This window comes from Gorilla gorilla, chromosome 4 (assembly GCF_029281585.2).
Source record: "Gorilla gorilla gorilla isolate KB3781 chromosome 4, NHGRI_mGorGor1-v2.1_pri, whole genome shotgun sequence".
NCBI lineage: Eukaryota > Metazoa > Chordata > Mammalia > Primates > Hominidae > Gorilla > Gorilla gorilla.
The window spans coordinates 19539418-19559509 of record NC_073228.2 but is presented as its reverse complement, the minus strand read 5'-3'; the positions used below and the strand labels follow the sequence as shown (position 1 = coordinate 19559509).

At 47.5% G+C, this 20092-nt stretch overlaps 1 long non-coding RNA gene across 1 annotated transcript in view; it reads right to left on the bottom strand.

Moving 5' to 3' along the window:
- Window positions 1-20092, bottom strand: part of LOC101137088 (uncharacterized) — a 189229-nt gene that overhangs the window by 24097 nt on the left and 145040 nt on the right. Inside the window, exon 2 of the long non-coding RNA XR_010133721.1 lies at window positions 1262-1324. This is a non-coding gene — a long non-coding RNA (uncharacterized lncRNA). The remainder of the gene's footprint in view (window positions 1-1261; window positions 1325-20092) is intronic.

Below are 20092 nucleotides of genomic sequence, written 5' to 3'. Positions count from 1 at the left end.
ATGTGGAAAGCATAGTCCAGAAAAGTGGAGGTCACCAGCCCCAGGTCACAAAGCAAAGACACAGTGGAAATGGAATTTGATCCCAGGGCATCTGGGTCCACACTCTACCACTACGCTAGCCTGATAGTGACAAATTTGCAACATAATCTGTCTAGTTCCAAAAATGTGTTTGCATTGTACAGCAACTCAAGCAGTATTAGCTGCTCCATGGCATGATAATGTCCCCGTTGGGTGTTCCCTGCACTCTGTACCCCTCATGCCCTAACACCATCAGAACAGGAAGAAGGGGCATTTGCTCTCTCTCCCTCTCTCCTCCTACCCATTTTCCCCTCTCCCTTTCATTTCTTTTCTTTTCTTTTTTTTTTTTTTTTTTTTGCTGCTGGGTCTGCAATCTGCCAGTATGACCCCTGGTGGCTCTGCAGGCAGCGGGGACAACCCTCTCCCAGGCTTCATACTAGTAGAGATGATCTGCTGCTTAGTACTTACTACTGAGACTTACACCCAGTGCTGTAACTGCTGTGGATGGTGGAATCTAGACAGCCCTGGGCAAACCCAGCCCTTGCAGTAGGAGAGCGGCCCCTTGTTCCACATCCTGTTTTATTGGGAGCAGACTTCAGTCGGCAGCATGCCAGAAAGCCCTGATATCCCATTTAACCTCATGGACAGTCTCTGTGCTCCTGAAGGCCAGCAGGTGCAATCCACCTGTTTATCTCCTGGACCCGCAGGCTTTGAGTCACCTGCTTCATGTTCTCCCTGCAAACTGCGAGACCTCTGTGCCCTGCAGCGGACTCGGCGTGTTCAGGGCAGGTAGCAGGAGCTGTTGCATGGTGCCCCGGGGAGCTGGGAAAATTCATGGTCACTCAAACAGCAATAGATCCCAGCAACAGTCTAGGCCTGGCTCCCTCACTAGTTAACTGTGTGACCTTGGGCGAGTTACTGAACTTCAGTCTCCCCACCTGTAGGTTGGGCATAATGGGACCTGACTGCTAGAGTTGTGAGAGGTGAAAATGAGTTGATTCAACTAAAAGCCAGGAGCACACAGCCTGGCCTGAATTAATTGTGATGACTATTTGTACTTTATTAACCCCTGTCTCTGGGGCTCTCCGATGGCTAAATGCAAAGCTCCTGCCTGCCAACTGCTGCTCTGAGCTGGGGGCATTAGGGATGTCTGGGCAAAGGGTTGCACTGAAGAAGGAGCAAACCTCAAAGCAAGAAGAGCCACAGGGAGGCAGCTGTACTATAACTGCCAAGTGCAACTCACCTCTTTCTTGTCCTTTCCTGGTTCAAAGCACCCACCGAGTCAGCCAGAAACCTCTGATTCCACCTAGAAAAATAAGGGAAGAGTTACACCAGGAAGCAAGATAATGAAACTCATCCTGAAGCTTAAATGTGGACGGAGTGGTTCCTCAGTGCCAGACAGCTCCCCACAAGCACATAGGAGTTTAATAGCTGTTTATTCTTCCATATAGACTAAAACTACATTCCTCAGAAAAAGGGGAGTAATTCATGTCCTTTCCCAATTATGGATACAGCAGACTGAAGAATATTTTCAAAGAAATACAGTTTATTATGATCACAAACTTGACCTAGAGTAAACTAAGATGTAAATGGATATTTACACTGGATAGTAATTTTTTTCAAGTTATAAAAATACTTAAGTTTACAATGGACATTTACTACAAAACAACCTAATGCCACAGTGCCAAGTTGTTCTGTTTTTATTGGGTCTTTTACTCCTATGATCCTATTTCTGAATGTTTATATGTTCTAATTTATGATATGTCTGAATTCACTGAATGGGATGACATATGAGGAGCATCTAGTGCCATGTCTGGTCCCTATTAAGCACTCAGTAAATATCAGCTATACTATTATTAATTACACATTTCTGTTGTGGGTTTCTCTTTCATTCCACCCATATAATTCCTGAACAAACGTACACAGATATCAGCATACTTGCTGTTGCTAAAATAGATATTTAATCTTTAAACCCAACCTCTGTTCAATCTAATTCAGACACCAGGAAGAGTAGTATTTCAAAAGGTGTTTAAAGATAATAGCCCCATTCTAACTTTCCCCATCATTAGGCTCAAAGAAATCACTCTAGACCCTTAGGTTGGCAAATGAAAACAGAGAGAAGAAAGAAAAAGGGGAAAAAGAATACCATCAGATTTGAAACAGAAAACTTGTAACCTTCACACACAAGAGAAAGGATTGTCTCTGGCTGGTGTTTGTTCTTTTGCTGGGTGTACATTATACATGATCACTCCGGTGGTTTCTGAGTTACTGAGGACAGGATTGGGCTGGTACCCTGTGGCCAACTCCATCAACCAGCACCTACCACCAGATCAGATGGGAGGTCCCCTTGGGCTCCAGCACCCCCACAGCCCACAGCAGCAATACATGTTTGCTGGGCCTGCCTCCCACTACCACACCCATGAACTTAACCCAGGACCAACCTCCAATGCACAGGCTCTTGACTTCAGGGCAAAGGAGGTTGACAGTTTTAGTCCCAATGAATCATGCAACACTTGGGACCTAACTGGCCGATGCTGGACCTAACCTGCAAATGCTAGAAAACTCGCCACAACAGAGCAAGCAAAACTCCACAAGACCCACCAACTCCAACCCCCGCATCTGGAACGGGTTCCTGTTTCTACTTTATACAGAGCCACCCCCATGCGCAACCCATTTTCAGTTTGTTACTAGGTGGGAAGCATCCAATAAACTCCTTCAAGCTAAAGCCCAGCTGAATGGACGTAGCTTCAGTGTTACCCCTCCATGGGGGATGTGCATTTTATCCTGACTCAGTCTTAACTCTTCACCCTGTCCCCGTGAAGCCTCAATTCTGCCAATTTAATAATGGCAGAGATTGGGGAGAGAGAGCAGTGGGACACTGGAGAGGGATCTTTTTGAAATCCTACAGTGGGGAGTAGGTCAAAGAGGGGAGGCAGAGGCTTACAGTGGAGGCTCTCAGACCTGGCTACTCATGGAAATCCCTGCCCCCTCCCCTGGGCAGCTGGAAAATCATTCTGAAGCCTGAGCCCCACCCCCAGAGGTTCTGATTGCTACAGGTGAGGCCTGGGCACTAGGAATTTTTTTTTTTTTTTTTACGTTCCCCAGGTAAGTTTAATAAGTAGCAGACTCTGAGGATCATCTGGCCGTCTTGCTGAAATTTGCATTCGGGGGGTCTGGGGTGGCAGCCTGAGATTCTGCCTTTCTAAAATGTTCTTGGATGAACCCAGCACTGGGGGTCCTCAGAACACTCTGAGTTGCAGGGACTTAGAGGTATCCCCTCTTGCCCTCCTATGCCCCCGAGGAACCTCAGGCAAGCTGACCACATCCCTACCTCCAGCCACAGCTTTCTCCTCTGGGGTGGAAAACACTTTTCCAGGAGGCCCCAGAGACATGCCCAGTTGACTTCTCGAGTGCCAACTGGGTAAGAGACATTACTCATGTCCCAAGAGACAGCTGCCCCCTTTCCCCTTTCCTGTAATCCTGTTCTAAGCAGTCCAGCTTGTACCCTGAAGTGCACCTGGATCACTGCATCCAACACAATGGTTTGTTTCTGCTCTGGTCCTTAAAGGGAGTAGGGGTCTCTTGCCTGCTGGCTTTTTGCATTGGCAGGATGATCAGGGCCACCAAGACACAGGGCCGCCCAGGGAGCCTGACTCCGTCCGGGGACCACTGGCCTTGGCATCTGCCCTGTGAAGCCCTTCCGTGGCTTCACACACACCTCCCCACCACGTAGCACTGCCCTTACTGTCCTCACCACGGACAGCGGTGGGACAGGGAGTGGATGGCACTCCCTCGGAAAGAGGCCAACAGCAGCACGCCACACCCGACTCCAAACCTCTGAGGGAGGCCACAGACTGCAACTGGCTACCCACAACCTGCCCCCAAGGGTCCCTCCCTGCCTTCTGCACCCCCAGCCCCACCCCTCCCGGTTCCTTCCAGACATTCCCGGCGATGCCTGGAGCCATACACCACCTAGTGGTTCCCAGCTCAACACCAGCAACAAGACACCTCCAACCAAGACGGAAGAGCCCTCTCCTCCAGGACACCTTAGACTGAGGAAACAAGAAATAAAAGGCCCAGCAGGTGAGGCCACAAGGAGACATTAGGCTGGAATACGTCCAGTCCCACAAACTCGCCACGTTCTCCAAAAAGTGCACCAGGAAGGCAGGAGGCCGTGCTGGAAAAGGCGGCCACATGCTACAGGAGAAGACCAGGGTGGAGAGGGAAAAATACCTGGAACGGGAAATGGGATGTCAACACTTTATGAGGCTAGAGCCCCCTCTTTGGCCAGAATAAGAGTTGCAGGTTGGGGGAATTCTTGGACATTCTTGGTGGGTCCAAAATCAAAGCGGAGTGATTTCAACAAAACATGCCAAGTAGTCAAGAAGCCAAACCACTGGGTCCAACTTCTAGAAACCTACCCAAGGCCAACACATCCACTGGGCCCCCAGTACTTTTAGGGGGCCCAAGAAAATGTTCTAATTCCTCTGAAAACAAGAATGAATAAAATGACGGTAATATGAATGCCTAGATAAACAATGAATCCAGCCTGGATTCTATTCATCCTTGTATCACTGTAATTGTAAAATACAATTTTTTTTTTTTTTGAGATGGAGTCTCACTCTGTCCCCCAGGCTGGAGTGCAATGGCGCGATCTCAGCTCACTGCAACCTCCACCTTCCAGGTTCAAGCGATTCTCCTGCCTCAGCCACCCAAGCAGCTGGCACAAGCCACCACACCTGGTTAAGTTTTGTATTTTTAGTAAAGATGGGGTTTCACCATGTTGACCAGGCTGGTCTCAAACTCCTGATCTCATGTGATCCACCTGACTTGGCCTCTCAAAGTGCTGGGATTACAGGCATGAGCCACTGCGCCCGGCCGTAAAATACAATTTTTAATGTTTTATTTTTATGGAGGAAGGGGCCTAGGAAGACAAAAGTGCCAAAGATCATGAACATCACCATTTGGTTCTGAGTTTACCTACTTTTTTTCCAGTCTCCAAATTTGTCAGCCTTTACTGAAACCCCTTGTTGAAAGCTCTTTCTGGGAGACCCCCACTTGAGCCAGGGGACCCATCCCCACCTGCCTCCCATAGGTACATCCTTTTTACTCTGGGCTCTATTGAAAGTTTTCTGACCCACTCCGGGCAAGTTCATCCGAGGCCCCGGCACCCTGGGCCTGTTTCTGGCCAGGCAGAAGCTCCAAAAGCTGCCACCCCCGCCTGTGTGTGAGAAGTGCAGTCTGGCAGGACGGAGCAGCAACTCTGAAGTCCAAACACACACACTCAGCCCCCTGCAGCATAAACACGGAGGATACATCACACCCAGGCCTATAAAAGATAATTACACAATCTGATCTGGCAAATTAGTGCCGCAGAATGTCTAATTCTCACAATGAATTCCAGGGTTGGATCAGCAGGAAAAATTAACCTGGATCTTTATTGGGATTTGCCCCCAGGTCAGGATTAGGGTTTATTTATCTCCTTTATTTTCCTGCTGCAGGAGGGTAGAAGGCCTTCTCTCCTGCCCGCCCCTCCCCACCGTATCCAGGCTTGGCTTTTCGATAAGCAAGCTGCCCGGTGATCTTTCCCACGCACTACCTAACCCAGCTCAGCTAAAATCAAAGAAAGCACCAACTAGGAGATACGTGTGATTTTTTTCATAAGGAAGAGAAGGTCAGGCATCCCATATCAAGGGATTCACTAGTTGGAACAAACTCAATACAAGGTAAACAAAAGAATGAACATTTCCAGATGGCAACGTACCTCCTAATTATTCTGGCCCGGCTCTGAAATGTTTATTTGGAGAACACTCACATATACACATTTCTCCAAACACCTTTTTCTTTCTTTCTCTCTTTCATTTGCTCTCCCTTTCCAAGGAGTCTTTCCAGAGGAGATAGTGATTAACAGGAGTCGGTACTCATCTCCTATGCTCATTAAAGAGCTAGATCACCAAAGAATTGTTACCGCAACACAAAGACAAGTTGACACCAAGCAAGGATTATCTTTCATCTAACAAAAACAAACCTGATGGCAGGCCGGCAAGTTTTCTCCTCTCCTTTTCTATCTTCCTGGGGGTTTCCCCTGCAGAAGATCATTCCCTACCCAAACTCCCAAGTCAGCCCTGCAATGACCACACACCCAGAGCTTGAAAGACAAGACTCCAGTCAATATAGGGGGTTAGCATTCACACTTTTAGCCTACAGAAAATGTGAGTCTGTCAGATAAATGAGGCAAGCTTCCCTGCATCTAATACCCATGTGATCTGCTCACAAAATTCTTAAAAAGTGCCTCTCTCTGAGACTGACCTGGGTGAAAGAGAAACTGTGCTTTTCTAGGCTTACCAGTGGAGGGTTACAGTATTTTGCTCTGGCGTGGGCACCAAACTCCTCCACTTTGGGTTAAGGTTTATCATATGTGGGAACCTCACCTAAAAAAACATATATACATGGGCAGAGGTGTGTATGTTTGTGTGCTCACGTTGTGTGCATATATATATATATTATATTTATATTTATATATATAAAATTTTATATATATATATATATATAATTTTTTTTCCAAGGACAATGACTTTATGGAAAAACAAACCAGTTCTAAACAACTGCCTCTGACTTAAAGCAATGAAAATGTTGTTTTCTTGTGCCTCGCCCAGAGGGATTCTAGGTGACCCAGTGAGAGGTGGTGGAGAGAGAGACTAGAACGTGCAAACTTATCATCAGCTGGAGTGCAATCTTTGTAGAGTTCTAGCCAAATCGCAAACTCCAGTTCCAAATTGGGTGAGACAAGCATGCACTTTTTGGAAGGAGATAAACACCCACTCCGTGCAGGCTACATTGAGGAGTCTCATAAGGAGCTGAGGGATAGCAAAGAAAAATATCCCTCTTCCTGAATGGTGAACACAGTGATGCCAGCTTCATTCTGAACAGCCATCCATTCTAGGTGTGAATAGAGGCCATGGATGAGGAGCAAAAGAATGCCAAGGAGTCAGTAAAAATGCTGTAGACACAAGGAAAACACAATCTCAGCATATTATTAAATGATCAAAATCATGTCATACATGCATGGGTTCCAGAGGCAGAGAGTTGCAAACTAAAATCTTAGTCTAGACATTTTTTTTTTTTTTTTGAGACAGAGTTTTGTTCTTGTTGCCCACACTGGAGTTCAATGGCGCAACCTCAGCTCACTGCAACCTCCGCCTCCCAGGTTCAAGTGATTCTCCTGCCTCAGCCTTTGGAGTAGCCGGGATTACAGGTGTCCACCACCACGCCCAGCTAATTTTTTGTATTTTTAGTAGAGACGGGGTTTCGCCATGTTGGCCAAGCTGGTCTCGAACTCCTGACCTCAGGTGATCCATCCGCCTCGGCCTCCCAAAGTGCTGGGATTACAGGCGTGAGCCACCACGCCCAGCTTAGTCTAGACACCTTCTGGGTGTCCATTTTCTCAACTGAAAACTGGGGATAGGTGTAGTGACTGCTTCTTGCCCCTTGTAAACCCTCTACAACCATAATTGTTATTTTTATTTGAGGATGTAAAACAGGACTATGCTTTTTTCTATATTGCTTATTTCTATATATATAATTAATTCTAAATTAAACTGTGTATTCACCTGCTTTGCATATTTCCTGCACCATAGCAAGTAATCCATAAATGTTAGCTATTGCTAATACTGTAAAAAAAAATTATAGAATTGCATGGGTTATAAAAACAAACTTGGAAGAAGGAAGCAAAAGGTTAACATTAGTTATCTCTGGGTAGTCAGTTTAAGACTTATTTGTTTTCCTATTTTTACATGTCTAAAATAAACAGGCATTGTTTGGTGAAGACAAAAGTGTCATGGTATTTAAAAGATAATAAAATAAGATGGACATTCATTGTTTTGAACTAGAAATAAAACTATTAAGTGTACTTAAAAAAAACCAGTAAAAATAGAAGCTACAGACTTGTTTGCTAAATCAGAAATGGCTTAGAAATCAAGGATAAAAAGTACCCCCAATAGGGTACTCTTGGGATCACTGACATGACCCAAAGTGAGACAAGAGCCAGACACACCCAGATGGCAAGTTCTGGTGTCAATTACAGGGATGGGAGGACAGCTCTTTCCACTGAATGATACAGTCAATACTGGCTTGAATGTGAACCTGACTGAGAATCCTAACCCAGCTGACAGGCTGCAGGCCACAGGGTTGAACAGACCTGCTCTGTGGCATTTCCCAAATACCTGTGTCATTATAGACAGACGGTTCTCACAACACCCGCCTTTCGGTTCAGGACCTACAGCTCCTTGCACTTCCCCACGCCTGTTACACAAGCCCAGGCTGGGAGCAGAGGGCGAGCTCCACGACAGCCTGCAGAGGCCATGCCAGAAATACGGGGTCTGCGGCCCCACATGAGCCCAGGAAAGCAAGAGTAGACTTGATCCTCAGAGTCCTTCTGCCAACTCTTCAGGCCTCCCAAGAAGGTGGGAATGCAGGTGACAAGGGGGCCTCGCTCAAGTGCCCAGAGCTCTGAAGCTCCCCCCTACTTTCTTGGCTCCCCTTCTTCCTCCCAGGTCCAGCACAAAGGGGAACCCAAGGCACAGTCCTCAGCCCATCCTAATTCCTGTTGCTTGCCCTCTTCCTTGAAGATGTCCCAAACCCCTGTTTCGGACCTTTTTCCTAAAGCCCCATTTTGCCAAATGCCTACAGGGCAGGCTGATGACTGATTCCAGCCAGGATCTCAAATTCACTACACCCAAACAAATCCCCATATATCCTGAACCAGGCTCCTCTCAATACCTCCCCATTTCAGGTAACTGAACCTCACTCTCTTGGTCACCCAGATGGGATGCCCTCCCCTCCCATAAAGCTCATCACTGGATCCAAGCACCTCTGCTAATGCTGTTCATGATCCAACTTCTCTTATATTCCTATGACCATGAGAATGGCTAATCTCAGGTCTAGGATATTCCCATAATAATAATGTCATGTATTTGTCTATTATGTCTCTTCTTTCATTCTTTCCTTCCTTCCTTCCTTTCTTGCTTGCTTCCTTCTCCGCCGCCCCCACCCCCCAACTCCTTCTGTCTCTTTCTTTCATTTTTATTTTTGAGACAGAGTCTTGCTCTGCCACCCAGGCTGGAGTACAGTGGCCTGACATGGCTCACTGCAGCCTCAACCTTGTAGGCTCAAGCAACCCTTATGCCTCAGCCTCCCAAGTAGCTGGGACTACAGACCTGCACCACCAGGCTCAGCTAATTTTTAAACATTTTGTAGAGATGGCGTCTCCCTATTTTTCCCAGGCTGGTCTTAAACTCTTGGCTTGAGCCATCCTCCCACCTAAGCCTCCCACAGGGCTAGGAATACAGGTGTAAGCCACCGCACCTGGCCTCATCTCTTTACATATGTTCCTTTACTTAATTTCCTTGACAATCCTCCCTCATCTTGCATCATTTCTTGCCCTGTACACTGCTCTTCCATTCACTATCTCTATTTCCATGCTGGAAATCTCCAAGATCTTTGATACCTCAGGGTCTTTGCACTTGCTGTTTCCTTAACCTGAAACATTTTGCTTAACTTTCAAAGTCTCCACTCAGACCGCACTTCAGAGCCTAATCTGAAATCATATTTGTTTATTTCATTTTGGTTTGTGTCTCTGCCCACAAGATTGTTAAGATCCTTGAGTGCAGACAGCTTGTCTGTTTTATTCTCCATTTTATAATCAGCACCTGAAACGGGCCCTTTTAGGGTTGAACGAATGAATGAACATGAGCATCCCTAGGTGAAAGATACGGCAAGGAGGTACAGGAAGATTTAAAACTGGCTCAAGGTCCTATGGCTGGTAAGTGGCTGTGTCAACCTTTGCACCAAGGTTCTCTTTGCACAGGGGTAAAGCTGTGAGTGACCTTCTACTGTTAAAGCAACTCCCCATGTGGCTCCTTGATTTCAGACTTGCCTCTTCTGGTCCCTTCTACGGAGTTTTCCCAGCTGCTCATTCTAAAACACCAATTAGTTCTGCCAATGTCTGCTCAGTAGTTGTCAAGGGCTCCCTACTGCCTTCCACGTACAGACCCAACCTCTCTGCCTGAAATGAGAGGCCATCTGTACTCTGACCTCTTCTCTTCCCTCTCCAGCCTTGTTTGTAAGATGTCCCTATAGTCATCTTATCTCATATCTACACCCCCACACACACTAAAGCTCACTGCTCCCCACCACCTGTAACACCTTCCCCGCTTTGCCTCTCTGCAATACGTTCCCTTGAAGCCCACCCCAAGTCCCACCACCCACAGAAAGCCTCCTGATTTTCTGGCCCTTGGTGAAGGCTCATTCTTGAGCCTTAGGGTTCACTGCCTATGTCCCACGCTTAGCAGTAAGCATAAGATAATGGGGGACCAGGCGTGGTGGCTCATGCCTGTAATCCCAGCACTTTGGGAGGACGAGGTGGGTAGATTGCCTGAGCTCAAGAGTTCGAGACCAGCCTGGGCAACATGGTGAAACCCCGTCTCTACTAAACTACTAAAAAATTAGCCAGGTGTGGTGGCGTGTGCACCTGTAGTCCCAGCTACTCCCAAGGCTGAAGCACAAGAATCACTTGAACCCTGGGGGCGGAGGTTGCAGTGAGTTGAGATCGCACCACTGCACTCCAGCCTGGACGACAGAGCAAGACTCTGTCTCCAAAATAATAATAATAATAAGATAATGGGAAAAAGGCTATCCATCCTCTTGCTCCAAAAAGACCTTAAATTCCTTTAGGGTGGGTAATAGGCCTCATGTGTTTGAATTCCTAGAGCCTAGCACAGTGCACAACTCATTCGTATGAGTAGCCCTGGTTAACTGAGAGCATGCTATGCCCCTCGCTCTGTGGTCTGTGGTCCTCCACCACCCTGTACAGACAACCTCTGCAACGGCAGAGCTCTCTGGAGACTGCTAAACTAGAAGGGCTGGACTTTCTGCTCTTGGTGGCTTGTCCATCCCTCCAGTCTTTCCCAATCCACCTCCATCTGGAGCTGCTAATGACTGTCCAAGTTTCAGCTCCCTCCCGGGTCTTCCTAGAGCAGAGTAGTCACTAACTTGAAATTAAAGATGGAGCCCAATCCACTGTGCTTAAAAAAAAAAAAAAAAAACAACAAAAGTTTATGAGCCCATCGGGGGTTTCCTCCTTTAAAAATCACTTCTTTGCCCCTAGGGATACCCATTGAATACGGTGTCCGTACCCATCAGCAAAGCAGAGGCCACAGAGGCCGAGCATCCCCTGGCAGAGATCATGATGTCACTGTGGTTGAATGCTGCTCCCAGCCTGTGAAGGCAGAACCACAGAAGGTGTCCTAGGCCCAGGTCCACCAACCTCATGCCAAGCCTTAGCCCCTATGTCTCGGTTTCACCATGTTTAAATGGAAAATAAAATGCTCCACTCAAAAACACTTTTCCAATGATATTTTAAGGAAAAATGAGATCACAGAAAATTAGGGAGGTAAGTTTAAATGGTGTGACCCCAAGCAACTTTTTTTTTTTTTTCAAAGAATCCCAAGAAGCTTGTTCACCAGAATGGTGGGAGGGGTGGGGAAGAACACTGGGGAAGATTGTAAGCCCCAGAGACCACCTGCACAGCAGCAACACTTACGCTAACGTGAAATGCTCACAATGCTATGAAAGCCCACACCTATCGCAAACAGCTCTGTCCTCCCCGGTCCTCATGCGCAACCGGACCCTGAAGTCCTTAGGTTTGTAAAAGCTGCCGACCGGCCAGGTCAACATCTGTCCCTGCCAGTGATACCAAATGTTTCCTAAACCCACCTCAAGCCCAGCTCACTGAGCTATGAATAGTTATTAATGTTAACTCACGGCATTAATTAAAAAACGTTCAGCCAGGCAAATTCTCATACTTTTAAAAAGTCATTTGGGTAATCGCCTTTCCATGCCGCAAACTTTCCAAACGACTGACAGGTTGACATTTCACAATGTTGTTTGTTTTAATCAAGAAGGGGGGGAAAGTCAGTGTGGTTCCCCAGTTCATTTTTCAGGTGCCTTGATTTATTGATTGGCAAATCCCCACTTAATAGCTGTACAGTGAGGCTGGGGATGAATGTGGCTCCCGCCACCCTGGGTTGGTGTCTGGGCTGGTGAGGAGGGAAATGGCTGCAGGGCAATGCCCCAGCCCTTCCTCCCCCTTCTCTTGAGTTTTAACACCCAGCCCCCAGGGACCAAGGCCACACTGCATGACTCCCAACCCTTATTTCAGAGGCTCACCCTCCCTACCAGACAAGGGTGACTTCCTGAACCAACACCGAAGGCAGTGGTGCTGGTTCAGCAAACTCAGGAGTCGGGGGCAGAGTGGACTAAACCCTTGGTGGTTTTCCAGCCTAGTTCCTCAAAGCAGCAGAGCTCAGAGTCAAGCCAGTTCTATGAGTATGAATCCCGCCTCCACTGTTTATCATCCTTGGACAAATGCCTTAATTTCTCTGTGCCTCAGTTTCCTCATCTGTCAAAACGGATATAATAATAGTATCTACCTATAAGTCCGTTCTGAGGGTGAAATCAATTAATATTTGTAATGCACTTGATATGGTTTGGCTGTGTCCCCATGCAAATCTCAATTTGAATTGTATCTCCCAGAATTCCCACGTGTTGTGGGAGGGACCCAGGGGGAGGTAATTGAATCATGGGGGCCAGTCTTTCCCGTGCAGTCTCATGATAGTGAATAAGTCTCACGTGATCTAATGGGTTTATCGGGGGTTTCCACTTTTGTCTCTTCCTCATTTTCTCTTGCCACCACCATGTAAGAAGTGCCTTTTGCCTCCCGCCATGATTCTGAGGCCTCCCCAGCTGTGTGGAACTGTAAGTCCAATTGAACCTCTTTTTCTTCCCAGGCTCTGGTATGTCTTTATCAGCAACGTGAAAACGAACTAATACAGCACTTCAAACAGTATCTGCAGTAAAATAAATGCTGTGTTTGTGTGGGTTTAAAAACCTCCCTCGTCCCTCACAAACTCTAATCCAGGAACCCAACAGTCAACTGACAACAGACTTGGATGTGCCCTGGCTGACGTGAGCAGGACAGGCTGGACCTCACCCATTGCTCTGGTGCCCTGTTTCCCCAGGGCGCCACTGACACCTCTCCAAGGCCCAGCCAGTCCTAGAGCACACGGTTTGAAAGCCACTGCTTATTCTAAGGACTGACCATCTTCAGCTTTCTACTGGACACACACACGCCTGCCCATGGCAAGAAGTCTTTTATGGAAAGCCAAACGCATTCTCCTGGAAAGGCCACACGGAGCACTCCATGGTCCCTCTCCAGGTGTCCCCCCACCCCCTGTGTCTGGCGGCAAATGGCTAATGACAGATGGGCAGCCGGAGGAGGCCTGAGGTTTGCATGGAGGCTCACACTCACCCCCCAGCGCATCACCACCGGGAGAACACTGCAGCCAAGCAGCCTAATGGAAACAGACAGCAGCAACCACACAGCCCTTAGGGAAGAAGGAGTTTTCTTAAAGAAAAAAAAATCACTAAGCCCTCAGGCAACCTTATAACAACAAAAGACAAGAAACTAGTGAGCAAAGACCTCTCTCTACAATCACCAGCACACCATAAGATATTTCAGTATTGATGGAATGCCTACTATGTGCCAGGGATTAGACCAGGCACCGAAAATGCAAAGAAGAGAAGGGAGCTTCCAGGCTTTCCAGAGTGGAAATCTACTAAGAAAGATGATACCAACTAACACTTATATTTTGTGATATGGATTATATATGTTTGTGTATATTATATATAATATATACATTAATATATAGAATACGCTCCATGTGCACACTGAGGCTGGGGGAGAAGGTGGCTCCCACCTCCCTGGGTTATCCGGGCGGGGGCGTCTGAGCTGGTGAGGAAGGAAATGGCCACAGGGTCATTTGCCAAAGGGTTAACTTGGAAAGAAAGCTGTTGGGTATATCTGAGTATGAATGGCAACTCTGGTATTCTCTAGCTGTGCCATCTTGGACACCGAGGTTTTTATAGCTTTTTAAGGCATGCACACCACCAGGCAGGCAGATAATAAGTGATCAATTAATCACCAAGGACAGCAAATGAGAAAGCCTGGCAGAGGTGGTATGTGAATGAGGCCACAGGGAGGTACTTGGCTGTGCTCAAAGTCAGACGAGTAAGTGACAGGAGCTCCCAGGAGTGCAGGGGTCGCGTGGCCTCAGGCCTGCATTTACACTGCTTTATCATCTCCATTGGCAAGATCTGAACCATCCTTCCTCCTCCTTCCTGTCTCTCTGGGGTGTCTGGAGGTATAGAAGAACCAAGTTGGGGGGCGGTGGTCAAGGGATGGGGAGAGGTTGAAGATCTTCGACTGCAGAAGGAAAGCCAGCTAGGAGGTAAAAGGATGATTCTTTTCCTTGTGGAAGCCATGTATGGGCAATGGTTGAAGGCGTCTTTGGGTTTATCAGAAAATCCTAACAGAAAAGAAATGATTTACCAGGTAAGAATATGCAGATGTTCTGAAATACTAAACGGAAATCCTAAAGCCCCATAATATGACACCTTCTTTGCCAGGCTCGGCTCATGTTAAAGCCTCATGCTGTGACCAGGAGCCTGATGGGAAGGTTGTTTAGCTGGGCTCTCCTAATCCCAAGGCCACCCCAGAGCACAGGACGACGGGCCCCTCTTGGAACCAGCCAACCGGGGGAACCCAGGCCTGCTCCTCATGTCACCCCACTGGCTTCTGTGCTGTGGTGGGACTGTGGTTTTCAGAAAGTTACTTAAACCCAAGGTCTGAGATAAAGACAGCGATGGGAGCCTCAGTCATCCCATTCCAGGCTTCCGACATGGGACCTGTCAGTACCCCTGCACACCTTCTAGCCCAACAGACATGATTAACCAGGGAGGAAGGCAGGGAGGAAGAAGGTGGGGAGCAAAGCAAAAGAGGTCTGACCCTCCTCCCGAAAGTCTCAGAAACTCCAAACATGTGGTTAAACAGCCTCTTGAGGAGGAGTATCACTTTGCACACTATGGCATGTGTATAAAGGAGCAAAGAATAAACACATGCCTTGCCTCCAAGGGCTTACAGTCAAATGCAGAAACTCAGCATAGCCCAACTCCACAGTGCACATATACAGGCTGTAGAATCATGCATGAAACCAAGACACGTGCAAGCAAAGTTTTACCAACGTACACAAGTCAAGGTTCAAGTTTATAACTGAGGAGGTGGACATTGGGTATGCTAACTGCCTTAAATGTTTCAGAAAAAAAAAATAGGTAGAATTTCAAATTAATATAGGCATCAGTTCAAGCTTAGGACTATTGGTTTCCAGTATCATTTAGTATACATTCAACTCTTTCTACCGGGCTGTTCAGAGACCCACATCGTCTGCCTCCAACTCTCATGGCTTGTAAGTTTCTAGCTGGGTTTGTATTACAAGAACTTGTAGGCCTATGTTTCTGTTTCTGTTAAGATGGGTGCCTCTAGAAGGCATGGTCCAGAACTAAGTATCTTTTTCTGTTGTGAGATGAATGTAAAACATTTCAGAGTTTCACCTTAAGAAATCCCATTCCGGCCGGGCTCCGTGGTTCACACCTGTAATCCCAGCACTTTGGGAGGCCGAGGTGGGTGGATCACCTGAGGTCAGGAGTTCAAGACCAGCCTGGCCAACATGGTGAAACCCCATCTCTATGAAAAATACAAAAAAATTAGCTGGGCGTGGTGGTGGGCACCTATAATCCCAGCTACTCAAGAGGCTGAGGCAGGAGAATCGCTTGAACCTGGGAGGCAGAAGTTGCAATGAACCGATATCGCACCATTGCACTCCAGCTTGGGCAAAAAGAGCGAAACTCCATCTCAAAAAAAATTAAAAAAAAGAAAAGAAAAGAAATAAACCTCACTTCCCAAAATATCCTCCATTTAGTATAGGGATGGAGATTATTCCAGCATCTTGTATGTAGAAAGATGTAGAGGAATCCAATTCTGCCAGGCCGTTTCCAATAAATAATGGGCAAAACTTCACATCACGTGGTCAAGAGATTGTTGAGAGAACTGAAGGCTGTAACTTTGACCACTAAATGGTTTAGGAGCCTCAGATAGACACTTGCCTTATTTACATCTTTACAAATTGTATACGTTGGATATTTGTACCTTGGGTTTTGTGTGTGTGTGTGTGTGTGTGTGTGTGTGTGTGTGTGTCTATGGTTACGTAGGATCAGTGAAATATGGGTGCCCAACTTTGGGGTAAAGGAAAGCCTTGGGGTGGAAGCAAAGCCAAGCCTAAAACTCCCAGCCCAGCCATTATTCTCTAGACCTCAGGGCCTGCAAGATTCATACTGTCCTCCCAAAAAATGTCCTGGGCCTCTTGTGTAGACATTCATACCAACTAGGCCCTTCAACCAGAAGATACTTAGAGAAGACTCCAAAGTTCCCAACCTCTAGGCATTTGAGAATTCATAACCAAAACCAGGCTCTCAGTTTAAAGCGATACTGTGATGAGCGACAAAACACGTGAGCCTTTTGAGCCCACCTGCAGAAAGTGTTCACTTGACACGGTCACACAATGAGTAGCCTCTGAGATGCCCGGGGCCACCTCTCACCCAGGCAACAGCAGAAGGAACTGGGGACTTATACTAACACCAAATCAGAACCTACTACTTTTAGACACTGCCAAGAAGCAGAAGACCGCAATTTATTGGTTAAGAAAAATACTGCCATAATTAATTATTCATCTCTGCCAATAACAATAACAACCAATAGTGAGAACGCATGATCCTGTTTGCATTTCTTTTCTCCATCTAAAATAAATACACCAATAAAAATTTAAAAATAAATAAGGCCAGGCACGCTTGCTCACACCTGTAATCTCAGCAATTTGGGAGGCAGAGGTGGGAGGATTGCTTGAGGCCAGGAGTTCAATACCAGCCTGGTCAACATAGGAAGACCCTGTCTCTACCTTATTTCTTTTTTATTTTTTGAGACAGAGTCTCGCTCTGTTGTCCAGGCTGGAGTGCAGTGGTGTGATCTTGGCTCACTGCAAACTCTGCCTCCTAGGTTCAAGCTATTCTCCTGCCTCAGCCTCCCAAGTAGCTGGGATTAGAGGTGCATACCACCTACACCCGGCTAATTTTTGTATTTTTAGTAGAGATGGGGTTTCACCATATTGGCCAGGCTGGTCTCAAACTGGCTGGTCTCGAACTCCTGACCTCGTGATTTGCCCGCCTCAGCCTCTCAAAGTGCTGGGATTACAGGCGTGAGCCACCACGCCCAGCCTCTACCTTTTTTACAAATGAAAAATAAAAATAAATAAATACTCCATAATCCCACAGCTCTGAGCATGCTGTAAGTCTGAGAGGTAAATAATCAGGTTTCAATGTTAAATGTCAATCCCCTTTCATCCTCCTTTCCCTAGAAGCAGCCAAGTATAAACCAGAGTCGCAGGGATGTAGGAATCCAAAATGCAGAACTTCCCAACAGCAGTCGGGGTTTAATTTGCCACACATCTCCCACTCTGGAGGTATTAACTCAAATCCTGATGGGGCATCGATGGCGTGACCGATGCTATGTTGGGAGCTAGGGCTTCGCTTCTGCCTGTGTGGTGTGTATTCCAGAGGGACACAGGTCAAAACAAGTAAACACAAACATTCAGTTATAAATCATGAAGTTTCTGCAAAGTAGAATGATATGGGGGTGGGAACAGCATCACAGCAACTGCAAAGGCCCCTCCAAGAAAATGACATGAAGCAGATGCCTGACACAGATACAGTCAGCTGCATGAATGAACCTAGGGAGCTGCGTGCTGGCTGCACCCCAGGCAGAACTGGGGTGGACCCCAGCTCCAAAGCCACACTGTAGAAAGTGGAAATTCTGAAAATGTTTTAAAAAAATAATTAGACTTGGGAGAACACAAGACCCATGAGGATACAGGCTGGGGAACACTCCTTTTTACAAACTGCAGGCATGACCTCGAGGTAAGGTGAGAAACACAGAGAGCCCTGGAGAGCAGTCCTTGTTCTAGCACCTTCCACCGAGCTCAGTAACACGACAGTACATTTTGAAGCAAAGGGAAAAATCACGAGATGTTGCCTTTACCAGATAACTCATCTTGCTAAGGCACCTTTATCCCTCGTGGTCTTGAGGGTTTTGGGAAGGCATTGATGAGGACCTCCAGTACGTCCACCCAGCATTTTATTATCATAAGTGCGAAGCTTGGTTACAATTTTACAAAATAAAATGAAGGCTTCCTGATTCCTAGTCCCTAGTTGGGATAACCTCCCCAAAGCAAGCCTGGAAAATCCCTGGGCGGCCAGGTCACTGGGGCTCAAAGTCCTCCTCCTCCCCGCCCCACCCACCCATGGAAAAGTACTGGCATCTCAGTGGCTGGGTTTCTTCCAGGAGGCCCTGCTGGGGATGTGTCAGTGCCCCCAACCCGAAGCCCACAGGGAAATCTCACCCCACTGGGTTGAGCCCCAACCTCCCACTCTGGCCCCATTGGTTTCACACCCTTGAACAATCCTGCCCAAATAACCTAGCAGCTAAGTGTGGCCAGGGGCCAGGAAAAAAGCCCTGAAAAGCAGTGAGCTCTTCAGATCCGAGAGCTCACAGCTTGGCTGGGACGCTGCCCACTGTGGAAAATGGAACGTGAAGATCTGGTACAGTGAGGGTGGTGGGGGAGGGAAGCCCTGACCCCACCCAGCCTGCGTAAGAGCAGAGGGTCAACTTCCCAGGGTATCTGGAAAGCTCTGGCAAGGGTGGGCAGAGGTGGGTGGCGATGGGGCCGGTGGACACACGGCCTCGTGCTTTTCATGCGATGACACACCTGACTGGCCAGGCACACCTGGACGTCGGGGCAGGCCAAGCTTTCCAACAGTCACTCACTGTTCCTTGAGTGGAGAGGCCTGGCAGCCACGCTTCTCACAGACAGGGGGGTTTTTCTCCTTCTTGGTGGGCCACGCCTCCGCCGGGCACATACTGCCTCTGTCCGAGGGTTTCGTCCAAGCCCTGGGCTCTGACCACAAAAAGCGCCCTTTTCTTTGGCGGGCTCACCTCAGACGTGAGGTACCAGAGAGCCAAACCGTCTGCTAAAAGGACATCCCCAGCACATTTCTCCCTAGGCAGAAGGTCTGTGGCTGGCGGCCACAAACAGCACATCCTCCCTCCATTCCGGGGCCTTACAGAATTGCCCCTTGGTTCCTGCTATATTCATGGCAGAAGGACAGTAAACTAAAGGAGCTCTTGGCTTGCTCGGGGTGCTCCCGTCTGACCCAAAGCAAACTGGGTAAATCCCTGGTAAAAACCAAGTTGTTGAACACAGGGCTTCAGGTCTCTCGGCCCATTCGGTGTGGCCATTCCCACTCCAATGTCTCTGTAAAAATGCAAAAATAAATAAATAAATAAATAAACACGAATGGCGACACCTTCCTCCAGCAGAGAGAGATTACAGCCTCCACCAAAACACTCAATGGGTTCCTGGCAGGGTTTCCACCCCAACTGTGGACACTAGATAGAGGGATGCTCTTCATGAGAGTCTTGAGGGTTCCTTGTTAAAAAAAAAAAAAAAGAAAGAAAAAAAGTGGGTTTTTTTGGTTTTCTTTTTTTTTTTTTTGGTCATACAAAACCTAGTTGTGAAAGGAAAAGAAAATGCCAGCCCTGTTTGACAGACATCAGATTTATGATCGTTTTTTAAGCCTCAAGTACGTCACAAGAATCGGCCCACCCACTGCACTGCCCTGACTGTAAACACGGCCAAGTGCCCATCCCTGCTCTTCCCCTATCGGACCTGGGCTCCTCCGCTTCTGAACAGCCCTTGTTTCCCTCTCCTGGTCTCTGGTGGGTTAAAAAGATGCCTGGCTGTATATATATGGAGAGCGTACACCATGGAGCTCTCTGAGCTAAAACCTCCAAGACAAACACAGCCCGCTCACGCCTTCCCCGTCTGCCGGCAGGCCGCAGATGTTAATAAACATGGTTGGGGTTTAGGGTTCGCCCATTGATTCCTCCATCCATTTTACACTCGACAAGTCAGGAGAGCATTTTTTCCCCCTTCCCTTAACGTACAAACTCAGTAAACTGTTGTAAGGCTTGGCAACAAACTTATGAATTTTGGCCTCCACATGTGGCTGGAAA